The sequence below is a fragment of the Zonotrichia leucophrys genome, chromosome 9, assembly GCF_028769735.1.
Source record: "Zonotrichia leucophrys gambelii isolate GWCS_2022_RI chromosome 9, RI_Zleu_2.0, whole genome shotgun sequence".
Classification (NCBI taxonomy): domain Eukaryota; kingdom Metazoa; phylum Chordata; class Aves; order Passeriformes; family Passerellidae; genus Zonotrichia; species Zonotrichia leucophrys.
The window spans coordinates 21,598,450-21,613,840 of record NC_088179.1 but is presented as its reverse complement, the minus strand read 5'-3'; the positions used below and the strand labels follow the sequence as shown (position 1 = coordinate 21,613,840).

Sequence of the window (15,391 nt, the reverse complement as noted above, 5' to 3'; positions counted from 1 at the left end):
TATAGCTACACAATTTAATTTTTCTTACACGAGGCTGAGTCACCACCAGGCACAACAACACTGAAGGCACACTCAGGATGCAGAATGGAATATACACATTGAGAAAACACGCAAGAAAAAGAAAAAATTGCGCTTGTTTTCAGTGCTATCAAGTGGCACAGACACCTTGGTGGACACCTTGGGCCAAAGCCTGCACCCTGTAAGGCCATGGCCCTGTGGTTTGGTTCTCCAGGAGTTCTACAAATGACTGCTCAAGTGTTGTGTCACCTTGTTGGCTGCCACATGAATTGCTGGTCTAACATGTGGAGAATCCTGTTTCTCTTCTCCTTTCATGAGGAATAAACAGCATTGAGGGTAGGAGAAGAAGGACATCTTTAAGTGGAAAAAATTCTGCTTCTCAACAGGTCCTTTCCTCAGGAAAACATACCTGGCTAAGAGGACACACCAGCCTTGGGGACACTTCACCAGCAGGAGTGACACTCATTCTCACTGCTCAGTTATGAGCCAAGATGAGGTTAAGGAGAATTAGGATCAAAGAAAAGGCATCAGGGTTTCCAAAGACATCTCTCTAATTACTGCTGCTCAGCAGCTCTAAGTCAGGTAACTCAAAAAGGCTGTTGTGGTGTTTGCAGGTGGACAGCACCTGCTAGAAGCTCTGCTTGGCTCATGGAAGTGTTATACAATGTCATCCATAGCCCACCTGATTGGCCTCCAGCCCCTGGAGAGCCTTGTACCTGCACACCTGCCCCACCTCAGCAACACCAAAGGTGTTGTCTGAACAAACCCACTGCACCTTCCCCACAAAGCTCAGATGTAGGTTTATCACAACATTAATTTATGCTGCTAAAAACACCCCTTTCTATTCTTGTTTTTTTAATGAACACTGTTGTTCTATTAAGCTGAAAAAGTTGATGTGAACAGAACAAGAAACAGCTCCCATGCAAACTGCTAAGTTACCAATTAGCTCCTTAAAACAATTGAAAGTCACAGAGCCCCCTCAATGCACAGAGGCGGTTAATTAATTAACATTAGATGTGATTAATAATGAGTCTTGTTTAATAGTAAATATCTGCCTGCAATGCCTGCGTGTCAGAACAAAAAGCCTTCAGAGAGCGGGCAACTATATTTATCCTGATTGCGTTTGGGATTTTAACATGTTTTGTGCAGGCTGACAAATGGCCTATTAATTATCTAATGTTGTCTGACAACAACAGCTTGATAAAGATGTATGTTTTTGAATTGCTGGATGAAAACCGCTGGAGAAGAGCCCCACAGGGGCCTTGCTGTCCTAAAACTGGGCTCCAAGCCATGACAACAGGCAAGACAAAGCCCTATCTCCTGCCACAGCCTTCGGAGATAAAATATGTCTTGGCATTAGGGACGTTTTCAGAAAACTGCTTCTGCAATATCTGATTAGGAAAAGGAGGAGTATGTCTTTACTAAATTGGGGTTAAGGCATAATCAATATCATATATGGAGTGTCTGGCCTATTCTGCATAAACACAGGCACTTCATATTATTAAGGAGTCTATAATGCAGAGGAAGCATATGGCAGGACATTGCAGTGCTTTCTATTCTTTTTATTTAGAACTTTATCTTCCAACCTGTTTGACAGCTGCTCCTAAGTGGTTTCACAGTGCCAAATTATTTTTATGATTGTTTGATGTTTTATTCTCCCATTTCAGTTAATGAGATAGGATCCCACAATGGTCATAATTCAGAGCTGTCAGAACTAAAAAGCATGCTTGTGGCAAGATAGCTTGATGGTAAATAAGGCTAAAAGCTGTGGATAATAAAAACTCTCTTATCCGAGTCTCCTCTGCAATCAAAACTTGGTTTGGATCCTTCCTTCCTTTGTGCTCTCTTGTACTACAACCTTCCCTTTTGGACAGGTAAACTATCAATCTTTGGGTAATGTCACCCTTTTAATTCTGTTCAACCTTTCCTTGTAATGAAATGTGTAGGATACACAGGAAATGTTGAAATGTCTAAAGATATTGAGTGCTATATTATAATTAAAGGGCTGGAGTCCTGTTTATTGTGCCAAGGGAATAATTTGTCATATATGCTTAGAAGAAACTGTTCAACAAATGACCTTTAAGAGTCCCAGGAAATGGGATATCTGGCATTCCCCAGGGATTTTAACAAAAACTTTCAAAAAGTTCACATTCAGATCCTAACTTTCAGCATGATAACTTCTGCATCTTTTATTCTTGGAGGCTTTTTATAGGGAGCGTATAAATAAAGAGCATGAGATAGAAATAAGTAGTCTTGGCTGTTAGACCACAGGACTGAGAACTGGGGCTTTGTTCTTATCTCTACCAAAGAGTTTCTGCACGACCTTGTAATTTCATTGCCAATTGTCTCAACTTCCCTAGTTAGAAAATATCTGTACAATACCTTATCACTCATCTTAGACTAGTCTCCCACCATTTTATTATTTTTTTTCACAATTCCATTCTATATCTCAGATGCTACAACACCTCTATTTGTGACAGGCCAGATGATAAAAGATCCTGTTTGCCTTCAGAATCAGAAAAAAACTGTGCAACTGATGGATTAGGAAAATATTCCAAGCATAAAACATTTGAAGGAGTTGCAGGGATTGTACTGGTCCATTTATACATGGTTAAATGCAAGAAAAGTTTCCATTATTTGGAGAAAGCAATGTCAGGCATGCAACAGAAAGGAGAGAGATGCCGGCAATTTCTCCAGGTGTTGGCAAAAGGGAATGAGGGACACGGAGGGGCCGAGCACAAACTCCTCAGGAATCTCCTCTGTGGCTTGCTTATTGAGGTGAACTCCAACAAATGCAACTCAGAGAAAATCCTCTAACACTCACCAGAACAAATTCTGATCCTCAATACTGACAGCCAGGCACCTCTAATAAACTCACTTCAGAATTAATAACTTATATCCCCAGTATGCGCCTCATTTCCTACTACACTTTTTAAACAAGAAATCGTGGAAATGATTGTGAAGCAACCAGAACAAAGCACAGCAACAACCAGTTGAATTAGCGCACAAAGCCCAGGTATGCAAATCCATGTCTAAACAAGCCTGCTTTATTTGTATGGGTTTTAAGTCAATCCTTTAAGCCCAAATGCATCTCACAATACGCAAGAAAACTGGACAAAGCTAATCTCAAGTATTCCACCACGCAGGTCTCAGCACAGGACTCACACACAGTTTGTGGTTGGAGCATGGCAAATCCACATTGCTATCATTTTTTCCTCTCCCATTATGAAGGCCTGGTGTGATAAAAAGGGGCACAGCACTGTAGGGGCTGCCCACATCCGAATCCAAGCACAGGAGAGCTGATTCAGCAATCTCCTGGTAGGTTATGTGCAAAGGGTGTAAGAAACACTTCCCTTTGCATCATTTGCCCAGACTACAGCTAATAAATGTTGTTGTAGCTGTCCGATCAGATCCTGGGGACCTGCCAAAAAGCCATGGGAGCAAGTCCAGAGGAGGAACGTGTAGGAGCAAATGAAAGCCAGTTGTGCTCCTGATGTCCACACCAATTCTGAACAGCACTTGTGCCAAAGCACCGCTGTGGGCAGAGACACCTTGGCCACACCAATTCCATCAGGTTATTTTTTATGAAGGAGAAGGAACAAGAGTTCAGCCCATCCCTCTGCCAACCCAGTGCTGCCTGCACCCGAGGGAAGCACTGGAGATAACCAGCACATGCAGCTCTGGGGCTGGCAGAGCACTTGCACATCCTTCCCAGAGTGGGAAGGGCAGGAATATCACATCATTTCCACATTCCTGAGGTTGCAGGCTTGTCGTGTTAGACCATCATCACTATCCAGGCTTTTACATTTATCAAATGTGAGCCCAGCAATCCCTTGGCTACAAGGGTCTCACTGAGGGCTTGATGTAAAAGATCTCAAGTCACCAAGGCTCTTTCCATAGACTTTCCATCTGGGTTCTCAGCAATTTCCCTCACTTCTTTTGTCTCCAGTTCAGTACAAAGTACATTGCTATTGATTTGGGGTATCGGGGAAAGGAGGGGAGGAAGGAGGAAACCTCAATGTGGAAGGCATAAGGAAATTTGATACAGCTTTGCAAAGTTCAGGTACTCCTTTTTTCAGTCACAAGGAAAGAAAATTGATGATGCCACAAGTTTAATGCTAATTGATTTATTACCTGCCTAAGCAAATCCTGGGCAATGCAATGGCAGGCTTAGACTTAAAGCAAATGATTTACAAGATAATGTTTGACTCTGGGAAAGGGTAATCAGATCCAGATACAATGGATGATAGGATAATTGAGAAGAAATAAAAGAGGATAAATTGCCATGTGCTAATGAGCTTACAGGCCCTAATGGGGAGGACATCAGTTTTAACACTCAGGTTATGAGCTAGGAGCAAGGCTTTTTTTCTTCAACAGCTAAAGATGTAGTGCTGAAACAAACCAAGATTAATGGTGTCCCACTCACTTACTTAGCCATTCTTTACACCTTCAGCAGCTTCCTGCATTAGATGTCTGGCTGTTTATAAACCAGGTTTATCTAGAGAAACTCACCTCACTTGGAAGCCATATTACCTATTTCTAGGCTAAGGCACGTCTGTTGTTTGGGGATGAATGACTCAAAACAGCATTTCTCCCCCTTGCAGCACTGGCTGCCTGATGAGTTTGCAATGTCTTTGCAGGTCTCTTTAGGATCATAGGAATATTCTCAAGCCTTTATACGGTCTCACTGCACTCAGGTTTTGAAGCAGTTGCCAGAGCAATGCTGTCTCACCTCATGATTCATTTTTATATCTTTTTCTCCCTCCATCCCACATCACCACCTAGAACCAGGGACACTTTATTGGTATTTCTGATTACTGCTCTAGCCATCTAAATTTTTCAGCAGGATGGGGGTCTCTCCAGCCCTGATGTAGAAATGCACTATAGGAATGGTGCTAGCCACAGAGTAATAAAAAGACAGTGCCGTGTGCTGTTATTGGTAAGGAATACAGAAATGAAGCACTTCCTTAGAGACCAAGCCCATATTCCAAGGGCAAGGCTTCCAACAAATTAAGTTTAATATGATGAATTGTGGTACAGTTCCAGAATGAATACAACTCTCAAAAATGCAGGTCAGCTGAAGCTTTTCAGTTACAATGTGCACTACATGTCCAATACCCAATTTTAAAGAGAAATATTTCTAGTTAATATGCACAGAAGTATCCATAGCCCTTATGAGTGCATGCATGGGGTGCCTTTTGCCTTTTTTTGCCATGCCACACCCTTTAGGCATCTGGATACTAATTAATTACAAACCCCTACAAAACACCAATTAATTACCTGCAATCTCAGTGCAGGTAACTCCTTTCCTGGGGAAGGGGGAGGATGCCAACAGGGACCCCTGTGGATCTCACCAGACCACAACCCACACAAGGGAGGAACACCCCATCAGCAGAGGAGCAAAGGGCAATCTGCCCCAACAGGGATCTATGTGCTCCAAAGATCAGCTCCAAGCTCTGCTCATTGAATCACCTTTCATTGTCCTGACCCAGATTTCAACATTTGCTTTAGAATTAGAAACACGGATCATAAAACCACAAATTAGTAAACACAACTGTTTGGTGCTGGTACAGCTCCCAGAGGCAGGGATGGAAACCACACCTTTTCCCCCATGAACTAAAATCAAAAGCCTTGAAATGCAGATGCACCTGGTACTAAATACAAGTGCAGTGATGCCTGTCCCTCTGTAAGGAGAGATGTGGAATGAGCTGGTTCAAGCACTTCTGCAGGAAACCAGGAACCAACTTGCATCCATGATCTTCCCTTTCTGCCCCACACACCTTATCAAGTATCCCCTGGAGCTAAGCCATTGTCACCTTGAACACAGAATGATTTCATGTCAAAGTAAACAAGACTTTCCTAGTTTCTTCCACAGAAAAGTCTCTGGTCTACTTGTAAAACAAAAAAGAACAACTAAAGAGGATAAATATTAAATGTCTTTACATATTACAAGTCTTAACATATTAGCATGTTCCTTCAGGGAAGGCAGCCCGGAGCAGCAGACTTGAAATAGCTGCAATTAGTACAAGGATTGTTCTACTTGAAGCAACTTGCCTTTTCTGTTTGAGAGGAACACACAGTGTGAGCTCCCTGTTCTGCTATCAGGCACTTACTGTACAAGCAAACAGGATATGATAGGTGTGACTCCAGTAATTGTCCCTATTCACTCCTACGGATAAAATATGGGCTTAATATGCTGGGACTAAAAAAAAAAAAAAAAAGGTCAGCTGATAATTGAAGAGATTGCTGGTTTGCTTATAGGCATTCATGTTAGTTTTAATTTTATCTACTAATTCTGCAGCTCTGAGACAGAGTCACAGCATATCCAGCTCCTACTTCCACAGCTGTGGCAGTTTTTCTGTTGATATTGAAGTTGAACCAAATCCCAGTGACCTCCATATGCAAACTCCTTTCCCTCTGTGGAACCTTCTGACATTTATCCACCAAAATAATTTAATTCTAGGCATAAAACTAAAGCAAATCTTTGCTCTTCTGAGGTGCCAACTTCACGTTTCTGGTTGCCTATCACACCAGTGCCTCACTGTGCTTATACTCAAATGAAGAGGCAGACAGGGAGCTTAGAGGGAATTGTTGCTGTTTGCACATAACTGCACAAGGATTTTTGAATAGCAGACCAAAACTACAGGAGGCCAGAAAGAAAGCAGGACTTCCTCTGCATCAAAGAAATCAGGAGTGTTTGAGGGAGTGTTTCCTATCCATGTAAAGGGCTCCACGGAGATGGAGAAGCACTGAGCCACCAAGGCATCCCACATCTGGGACACTTGTGCATCCACATGGCAATGCTGAAGACACATTAGAGTCTCTCTAAGTGCTATCATATGGATGCTCTTGGCCTTAAATTTCATCTCACCTGTGTCTTACTTTATCTCTAGAGGTATTCTTTGCATTAAACATTTTTAATATATTGGGATATTTTGTTTGCAGGTCTTGTTTGAGTTTTTATTTTAACATTATTGCCTACAGCAACCAATTGCCCAGCTTGCAGCCACCATATAGGGATCAAAAACAGAGACACATTCAGTGGGAGCTGTACACCTTTCTTGTCTGTAGCAGACACCTCTACTGAGGCAAAACCTCCCCTGCAGTCACAACTTTGCTCCCAAGTCCTTCAAAACCTCTCAGTGGAACCTGTGACACAACCTCACACCCATTGAACAGAGGCTGTACTTTGGGGGACTCCAGCTCTGAGGGTCAGCACTGTGTTGTCCCACTGACCTCTCTGAAGTGTGGCTGCACATCCTCCTCTCCTGCAGACCAGGGCAGCCTCCCCTGCCAGCAGATACCTGAGGAAAACCTCTCTGCTGTGGGATCATTACCACACCTCGCTGCCTGCAGCGGTGCAGGGCAGCTGCCCTCCTTCCCACACTGCTGTGGCAGGAAATATTTTATCCTCCTGCAGCTGTGCCAACATTTCCAGAGTGCCTTGGCTCTGTGAAAGCAGGCTCTTTGACCCTGCATTTGGCACGTGCACAAAGCAGAGGCACAAACAGTTTCACACCCAGGGTCAGCGCAGCCCTGTTTGCACGCTCACCCCAGTCCCAGTGTGACCAGCACCTCTCAGGCTGCACGCACTGGGGTGAGCCCAGGAGGATCCCCAGTGCCCACAGCACACAGACAGAGCTATTACATGAGCAAAAAATGGACCAAAACATCCCCAGCCACACAGCATGGCACAGGCACCAGGGAAGGTGCAAGCTCAGGTTCCCTCTGACAGGGTTGGAGCATCAAACGTAAACCAGAGGGATCCTGGGCCAGCACACTGCAAGGTGGATCACAAAACCTGGGTTCATGTCTTTACTCCATTATTTTTCCCACAGGAACAGGTAGCTCCTAACTCAGCTGATTTTTTTAAAGCAGCCTCTTGCCTCCGGGTGCCTCAGTTTCCCATCCATGTAAAGGGGATAATTTTCATTGCCTGATTTTATCCCAGTTCTTCCTTTCAGACTACATGCATTTCAAGAAAAAAAACTACTATGTAAGTGGAGCAACTGGTGCAACTCACCCTGACCTCACTGCAGGCATACACCTGGCTTACCAGTAATGACAAAATTATCATCTTTAACACTTTCCACTCCCACACATTTTAACTTTTTTCAACTGATCTTGTTAGCCCACCAAATTTATTATTAGCTACCAGAAAACCATTTACAATACATAGAATTTAAACAGCTGAGTCTGCTTTGGACTTTTTAAACAAAACAATTCCACATATTGAATATGATTCCAAAACTTTTTGGAGGGGATGCAGGGAATTTGGAAAATAATTTTGTCTGAGGTTAACTCATACATCAGTGATTTCAGCTTGATGCCACTAGAAGTGAGAGAGATGCAATGTTTTGAGAATCAGAATGAATAATGGAAACATCAGCTCAGCCCTGACCCAGGGTGTGGAAGCACTGCTGTGCTGGGCTACAGCCCCAGTGCCTCTCCTTCAGCCAGCAGGTAAAGCTCAGAGCAGGGAAATGCACATGGGGCTGGGGAAAAAAAATAGAATAATAGTGTAGAGCATGGATAAGCCATACACAGATATTGGTAATTTCAAATAGGTACTTCTCAGAGGAGCTGTACTGCACACCTTTGACCTTTAACTGGAGTGCTCAAACATTGCTTGTAATGATGACTACCAATGAAAGTCCTATGCTGTGCTTGGCTGCACTTTCTATATGAGTGCCAGCAGTAAGATAAATGATAAACTGGTTCACTGGAGTACTAGTGGTTTGGGGGCTATTGATTTTTGGTCCATTCTCTTTAAAAGTGAGATCTAAAAAGTTGACAGAGGGTCATTAATTTCATCATATACTTGTCGACTCATCCATAACCAATCCAGGGGCTGAGTGCGCTTGTCACTCTCTGTTTGCACTTTATTTGTTTAGGTTTTCTTTGTGATTCTACATTTCCCCCCTTTATTTCAGCTTTTTGTTTATGTTCCTGCTGTTATTTCTTTTTCCCCTACAAATGAGCGCCTCGTTTGGACTCCTACTAAAAAATGCTGTCTTATAATATATTTATATTATAAATAAATTCAGTGGCTTCATTATCAAATCTGTGCTAGGAGAGGAAGTCACCTCTGTTTAGTGCTATTCATTCAAAAAGAAAAAGAACTGCTATAAAATTCATCAATCTTAATTGTGCAATCTGTAGGATTTTGATTGAATAAACACTTGTCTGAAGACTTCAGGGTCTTGTTTGAAAGACACATTAAGAAAAGAGTTGGAGAATGTTTCCCTTATGAAGCTCTATAAGTCCATGACATTGTTCTCAGGTGACAGGAAAAAGACTGAATTCAAATAAATATAAGACCATAATTAGTAGAGTTCCCTTCCTCGTCCTTCTGATTAAGCCCTTAGCAATGCATTAACTAAGAAAATATTTTACCAAATCTTACTACTTAAAAAAACCTTCCTGGCTTATCCTAGCTTTCAAAAAGTGAGAATATACAGAGAATTCTCCATAATTACTGGTATAATAACAACCCAACACAAATATTTAAGACCAGAGGAATACTTTATGCATCTAATGGATAAACATGCAGAGAAGGAAGTTATTAATGTGCAAGAACTGCATGCAGGAGGCAGTTTTACCAGCTTAAGTTACTTAAGTGTATTTCTAGGTAATAGTGTCATCTGTCTCCCAACACCAAGTTCATCTGCACTGTCTTTCACTGGGAGCCCAACAGAAAAGTGCATGCAGGAAGTACCAGAAAGTGTGATTAACTACTACAGGCGATGGCAGAAAATTCCAGCATTAATAATATCACAACTTGCCAGTAAATCTCTCTTTTATAGGTAAAGAAATACATTTCTACTTTAAAGTGTGTTTTTATATACCCCTGAGTGCCCAACTAGTTAAACTACCAAGGGAGCTCTACATGATTTAGAAGTTAATCCTTCAAATGGCTAACAATTGAATGCCTCAGCTGTTTGTAGTTTCCTACCGCTGGCTAATTTCATTTTTGTTTCATGTGTTCAGTGGCAAGCTTTCATTGTTCAGAGCTCTGACACCAAGGTTGTAAATGTAGTTAATTTAGTTAAAATGAGGCTGGGAACATTCACACCATGTTCAGCTTGTTATGACTAGGCCTGGTAGAAGTTGAGGTAGATATGCCTGGAGAGCAAACAAGTGGGGGAAAAAAGGAGAGAAAGCAGAAAAAGGAGATGATCCAACAAAAAAAAAAACCCTATACATAATTGAGTTTACTGCTTTGAGGGCCAAAAAATCCCAATATGTTGAAATATTGAATCATCAAGTGATTTACCAGTGGGTTTGGCTGGCTGGGCCTACCTTTATCAGTTCCTTCGCTTTTGCCAAAAGCAAAGCTCATAAATCCCATCCTTTCTCCAAACCCCATTTTGTCTGATTGGCACTTGCAGAGGTCAGAAGGCTCATAAGTGCTCAAAAACATTTACAGCAGTTGGTGCAGCTCCTCAGTGCCCAGGCTGGGAACCCAAACTGGGCCGAGATGCCCCTTGGTGGGTCTCAACTCTACCAAAGGGACACCTAAACACCATGAAACCTCCCCAAAAAGCAATACTTTTTGATAGCTTGGCATGAACAGCTGAATCTGTGCAACCAGTGACCCCAAAAAAGTAATGAAATATAGATTGAACACCCTCTTGACCTCAGCAGAGCCTGTTCTTGTGGGGAACAGAGCCCCCAAATCTCCTGCCCATGGTGCCAAAGCCAAAGAAAGGCTCAGCAGCTCTGGCACTTCCTGGCTGCATTTCCCAACTCGAGCAAGCAGCTTCTTAAAATCCTAATTATAGTCTTGATTAATAGATATTATAACACAGCTCCTGTTTGCCTGTAATTATATTTGACACAGAGATACAAATCAGCAGTTTAACACACTGGAATAGGAATCATAGGATTTTATAGGATTATGGACATATACATTTTTATTAAAGCTCTATTGGTTTCTCTTTAGCATTCATCAAATCTCTCCCTTTATACAGAGATAAATATATCTTTTTTTTTTCAGAAAGTCATTAATTTTGGAGTTTGAGAAAAATGAAATAGACGAAGTGGGTAATTTTTCACACTTAGAATAATTTCTCTATGATATTATGACTCTTTTTCTTGCACTGCTCTGGGAGATTAATATGGCTGTTATTTTCTCCACTAATTGGCTTTGCAGATAGCCATGGGAGATAGCACCTAATAAAGCCAAACGAGAGAAAAATGTTAACAGCACTAAGCTGTCCCATAACAAGGGGGTCTATTCATTAAGAAGCAATATTCTATTAGAGAAGATTTTTGAACAGATTTTTTAAAATAAGGGGAGTCTGCACTCAAAACCAAAAATGGATTATTCCTGATTGTCCCTTTCCCTAAAGTACTCCAGGTATGTAAGGGAGCATGAACACATACACCTAAAACACAGATGAGACATACCACAGGATCTGAATATCTCTTATCAGCTAGGGACAAAGAGTGTCACCTCTAAAATAAAAAAAATAAAATAAATACGTAGTGTCACACAATCATCGCAAGCACTTCCCTCGAGCCCATTGCTTTATCTAAAGCTACAAAGCAGGGAGAAAACTATGCCAGCAGGGAGAAAACTAAACAAGCCAGCAACAGGTATTGTACAAGAACACTTAAAAATATGATGCAATTCTCCCTCATTGACAACCAGACCATTTTATTAGCAGCTTGAAGAGAGAAATATCTCCTATTAGGAACCTGCTATTCCTGCAGCACAAATGCCCCCTCCATGCACCAAGGTGACATTTGGATGTGGGGACAAATCTCACACCATTTACCAGTGGCACACTCAGACCTGCTGTGTGTGACACCAAACCCCACAAATACCTCAACACAGAATCCTCCATTTTGCAGCAGCACAGCTGGGAATTTCTGCAAATATTTTTCCAACCTAAAACTGTTGTTTAGCAGCCAATATGTTAAGTCAGTACTTTAAAAAAAAAGCAATTCTGGATTACTACCTAGGAGCAACTGCTTCCAGTGTCTCTTCCATCAAAGCAGGTCATTTAAACACTTATGTATTTAGCCAAAAATCCCACACAACACTAGATATAAATCCTCAGCATGATATTTGAGAAGGATATTAAAGGAAGAATCACTCCAGGTGAGTTTTAGCTCATTGGAAGGCAGGATCTAATCACAGGGACTCTGAGCAGCTGATATTTCATTTCACTCAGCTCTGCCTGGCCTCCAGGTCCTCCACCTGTGTGTGGGTGAAGGCACAAAGAGAGTCTTGGCAGCTGCTGCTTTTGGGACAAGCCATCATTTCTCCACTAAGTCTTCCCCTGATACATTTTATATTTATAGGTATTATTGATACTTTAAGAGATCAACATGGAGCAATTCAGGTTCCCATTGTAGTAACTGCTGAAGAAATTTAACAATATTCTAAAACAAGAGAAAAAATTTCATAGCCATAGATTTGTGTCTCTGGTCTTCACTCCATTGTTATTATTTCTTTTCCTAATCAGGTTTTCCACTATCTAAACATATAATCAGGTGGTACTAAAAGGAACAAAGTAAAAATAACTAACAAGAGATATAATGAGCACTAAACCTCTAGCCTCATATTGATCACTCCTACCAAATGAGAAAGGCAAGATGTTTGTGGAAGATAGGAAAAGCCAAAGTATCCACAACAAACAAACAATCAACACTTAAGCGCGCAATTTTTGATCTAATGATTTGCTCTATGGGTGCTTTAATATGATAAAATATTGAAAGTCACCTTAGGAAAACTCTGCTCACAGTTACACAGGCACAACTCCCACTCCCCCCATTAGTGTATTAACTGTGCCACTCCAATCATGGGGAACATCACTGGGAACACAGCAGGAACAGCAGAGCAATGCCCAAAGAGCTTTCTGTGAATTTCTACCTCCTGCTGTATCCTTCCCCAGTATAGAACCCTCTTGAAAAATCATCAGGCAACAGCATCAAATTCAAATATAAACTTTCCTCTAGAGCCACAGCCACTCAGATTAAGACTTGCATTTGAGATCACTTTAAGATTCACTTCTTAAATTTAAAAAAATAAAGAAAAGTTAGAATAAGTCTAAAGACATCTTTAAAGCAATTCCAAGAAAAAATTGCCATTAAAATTTCTACCTGCCTGTTTTGCTGGCTGTGCAGCCAGAAGCCAGCACAAGGTCAGGACACAAGAGGCCAGTTACCATTTTAACATTAAGAGAAAAGAGAAAAGTTTTTTTACAGGTGCATAAAATATAGAGTGAGAAGCTGAAAGACTGTTCCTCAATTAAAGTTACCACATTTTATAAACCAGGACTAGAGGAAGTTTAAAACTTTTGCACAAGAACTTAGCTTAAGCACTTAGACTAAATAAAATGGGCAAAATTACCTCCTTACTTGAGAGGCAGAAAAGGAGCTGCAACCTCCACTACACCAGCCAAAAACTCCTGAGCCCCCTCAGCCAACTTCCTATCTGCCTTTCACAGCTGAATTAGGTGAGCTGTGTAACCTGAACACCTGAAAACTCCAGTGATAATGAGCAGGCTGAGCCCTTCTGTGCCAGGCAGAGGATACAGCTCAGGCTGCACCTAAATTTAATGCCCTGATATTTAAACCCTACATATAAAAATTTTAATATGCAAATAATGTATAATAAATATGTAGATTAATAGCAGTAATAAACCTGTACACACAAAAATAAATAAATAAATAAATAAGAAAGAAAGAAAAAAAATACTTGGAGCCACACAGGTGCAACCCCAACCATGCTCACAGCCCATGACAAAACGAGCTCATTTCTGAAATTCACCCCACCTGTGTCCCAGTGCAGGTGGCTGTGAGAAGGTCAATCAGAACCTGCTCAGGGGACACCTCCAGCAGGGTCCTTCCCACCCTGGGATGATCCCATCACCTGGGAAATCGCCCCCACAGCATTGGCCAGCACTCCAGGAATGGCAGGTGCCTCTTATCCAAATGAGAGTGGTGCCAATCCCTGGGCTGGTCACTCCTCCAGCTGTCACCAGCCCTTCGGATGTCACTGCAAGTGACACTTCTGGCTGCTTCAAAGGAGCAGATAATTAATGTAATTTTTTAAGCTGCTGACAGAAAGCCATTCCCATAAGGTTGAGAAAGTGGTATTTTTTCTAATTTTTTTTTTAAATATCAGGCACTTTTGTCCTTGAAACAGCACCTGTTGTATTCAGTGGGATCCATTATTTTTCTCCTGGGAATAACAGGGATGATTTTGATCTCTCCCAGTGTTTACCCACACTCTGCTATGAGCATCAGCATGACTTTATTAGCAGTGGAACTGAAGAAAGCAGCAGCCCCTACATTTCTTGGAATATCAGCCACAACACAAACCAGTGGTAGCTCCTTTTCCAACCAGTGGGGAGCAAGGATTTCCCAGCTAGAAAAAAAATCCTGCACTTTTTATTGAAAATACATATCTAGGAAGACAAAATATACAAATTAGGATCACAGATATCAAAATACTGGACATGGATGCATTGTTATTATACTTAAGGCTGTACCAATGTTTTTCTTTCAGTGGTTTATAGCTTGGCTTAAAATTTTACTCCTGGCTGAAAACTGGCAAGAAATTTGAAAATTTGAGAAAAACCAGCAGACAACTGTAAAAGTCTATAAAGCAGTGAAATATTAAACATCCTTTTTTACCGTAAAAATAATATTTTTATTTGGAAGATGAAAGGAGTTTCTAAAAAATAGGGTATTCCAGCCAATGGTCTCTTGTGGAGAAAAAATGTTCTTCTTTGCCCTGTCTTCCCACAAGGTTGCTAAAAACTCAACACATCTTTAAAAGGAAAGTTTAAGTAACAGAGCAACAGAGAGAAATAGGAAAAAGACTAAAATTCAGCCTGGAACTACCAGAATTTAGGGTGTAGTTTATTTGTTTTTTCTTTTTCTAGATAATGCAAGGCAAAAATTAAGTCTATCTAGATCCCAATAAAACACTTGACACAACGATACTTTGAAATTATTATTTAAGATGATAAAGATGATTTGTGGGAAAAAAAGACTTTTTGGATGGGTAAGAGATGGCTGTGAAAAGAAATATATCACATTGCAGGTGGTAGTAGTGAGTTTGTCAGGAAAAATAGGAAACAGCTAGAAACAGAGAAGACAAAGGACAACGCCATCAACTTCTGAGAAAATTGAGAATATTTGGGGAGAATCAGGCTACTTCAGGGACTGGACTGGGATAAAATGACATGTGCTCAGGGATGAAACCAAAAAAATCTCCCCAAAAACAGAAGCTCCAGAGCTGGAAACACGAGAGGAGGCAGAACTCCTCCTTTTGGCTGATCACACCAAGCCTAAGCAATTAATGGAATCTTTTTATGACCGTCTTGGGTGACTCACAAGTGATGCTTCCTGA

At 41.3% G+C, this 15,391-nt stretch overlaps 1 protein-coding gene across 4 annotated transcripts in view; it reads right to left on the bottom strand.

The window, feature by feature from the left end:
* The window catches only part of MECOM (MDS1 and EVI1 complex locus), a 323,830-nt gene that overhangs the window by 211,077 nt on the left and 97,362 nt on the right, over positions 1-15,391 (bottom strand). The window contains exon 1 of one of the 4 annotated variants that reach the window (XM_064721126.1): positions 13,390-13,409. The exons of the other annotated variants lie outside the window; for them this stretch is intronic. The gene's annotated coding sequence lies outside the window, so the exon portion shown is untranslated. Of the gene's footprint in view, positions 1-13,389; positions 13,410-15,391 lie in introns of those variants that run through there. 4 annotated transcript variants of the gene reach the window in all.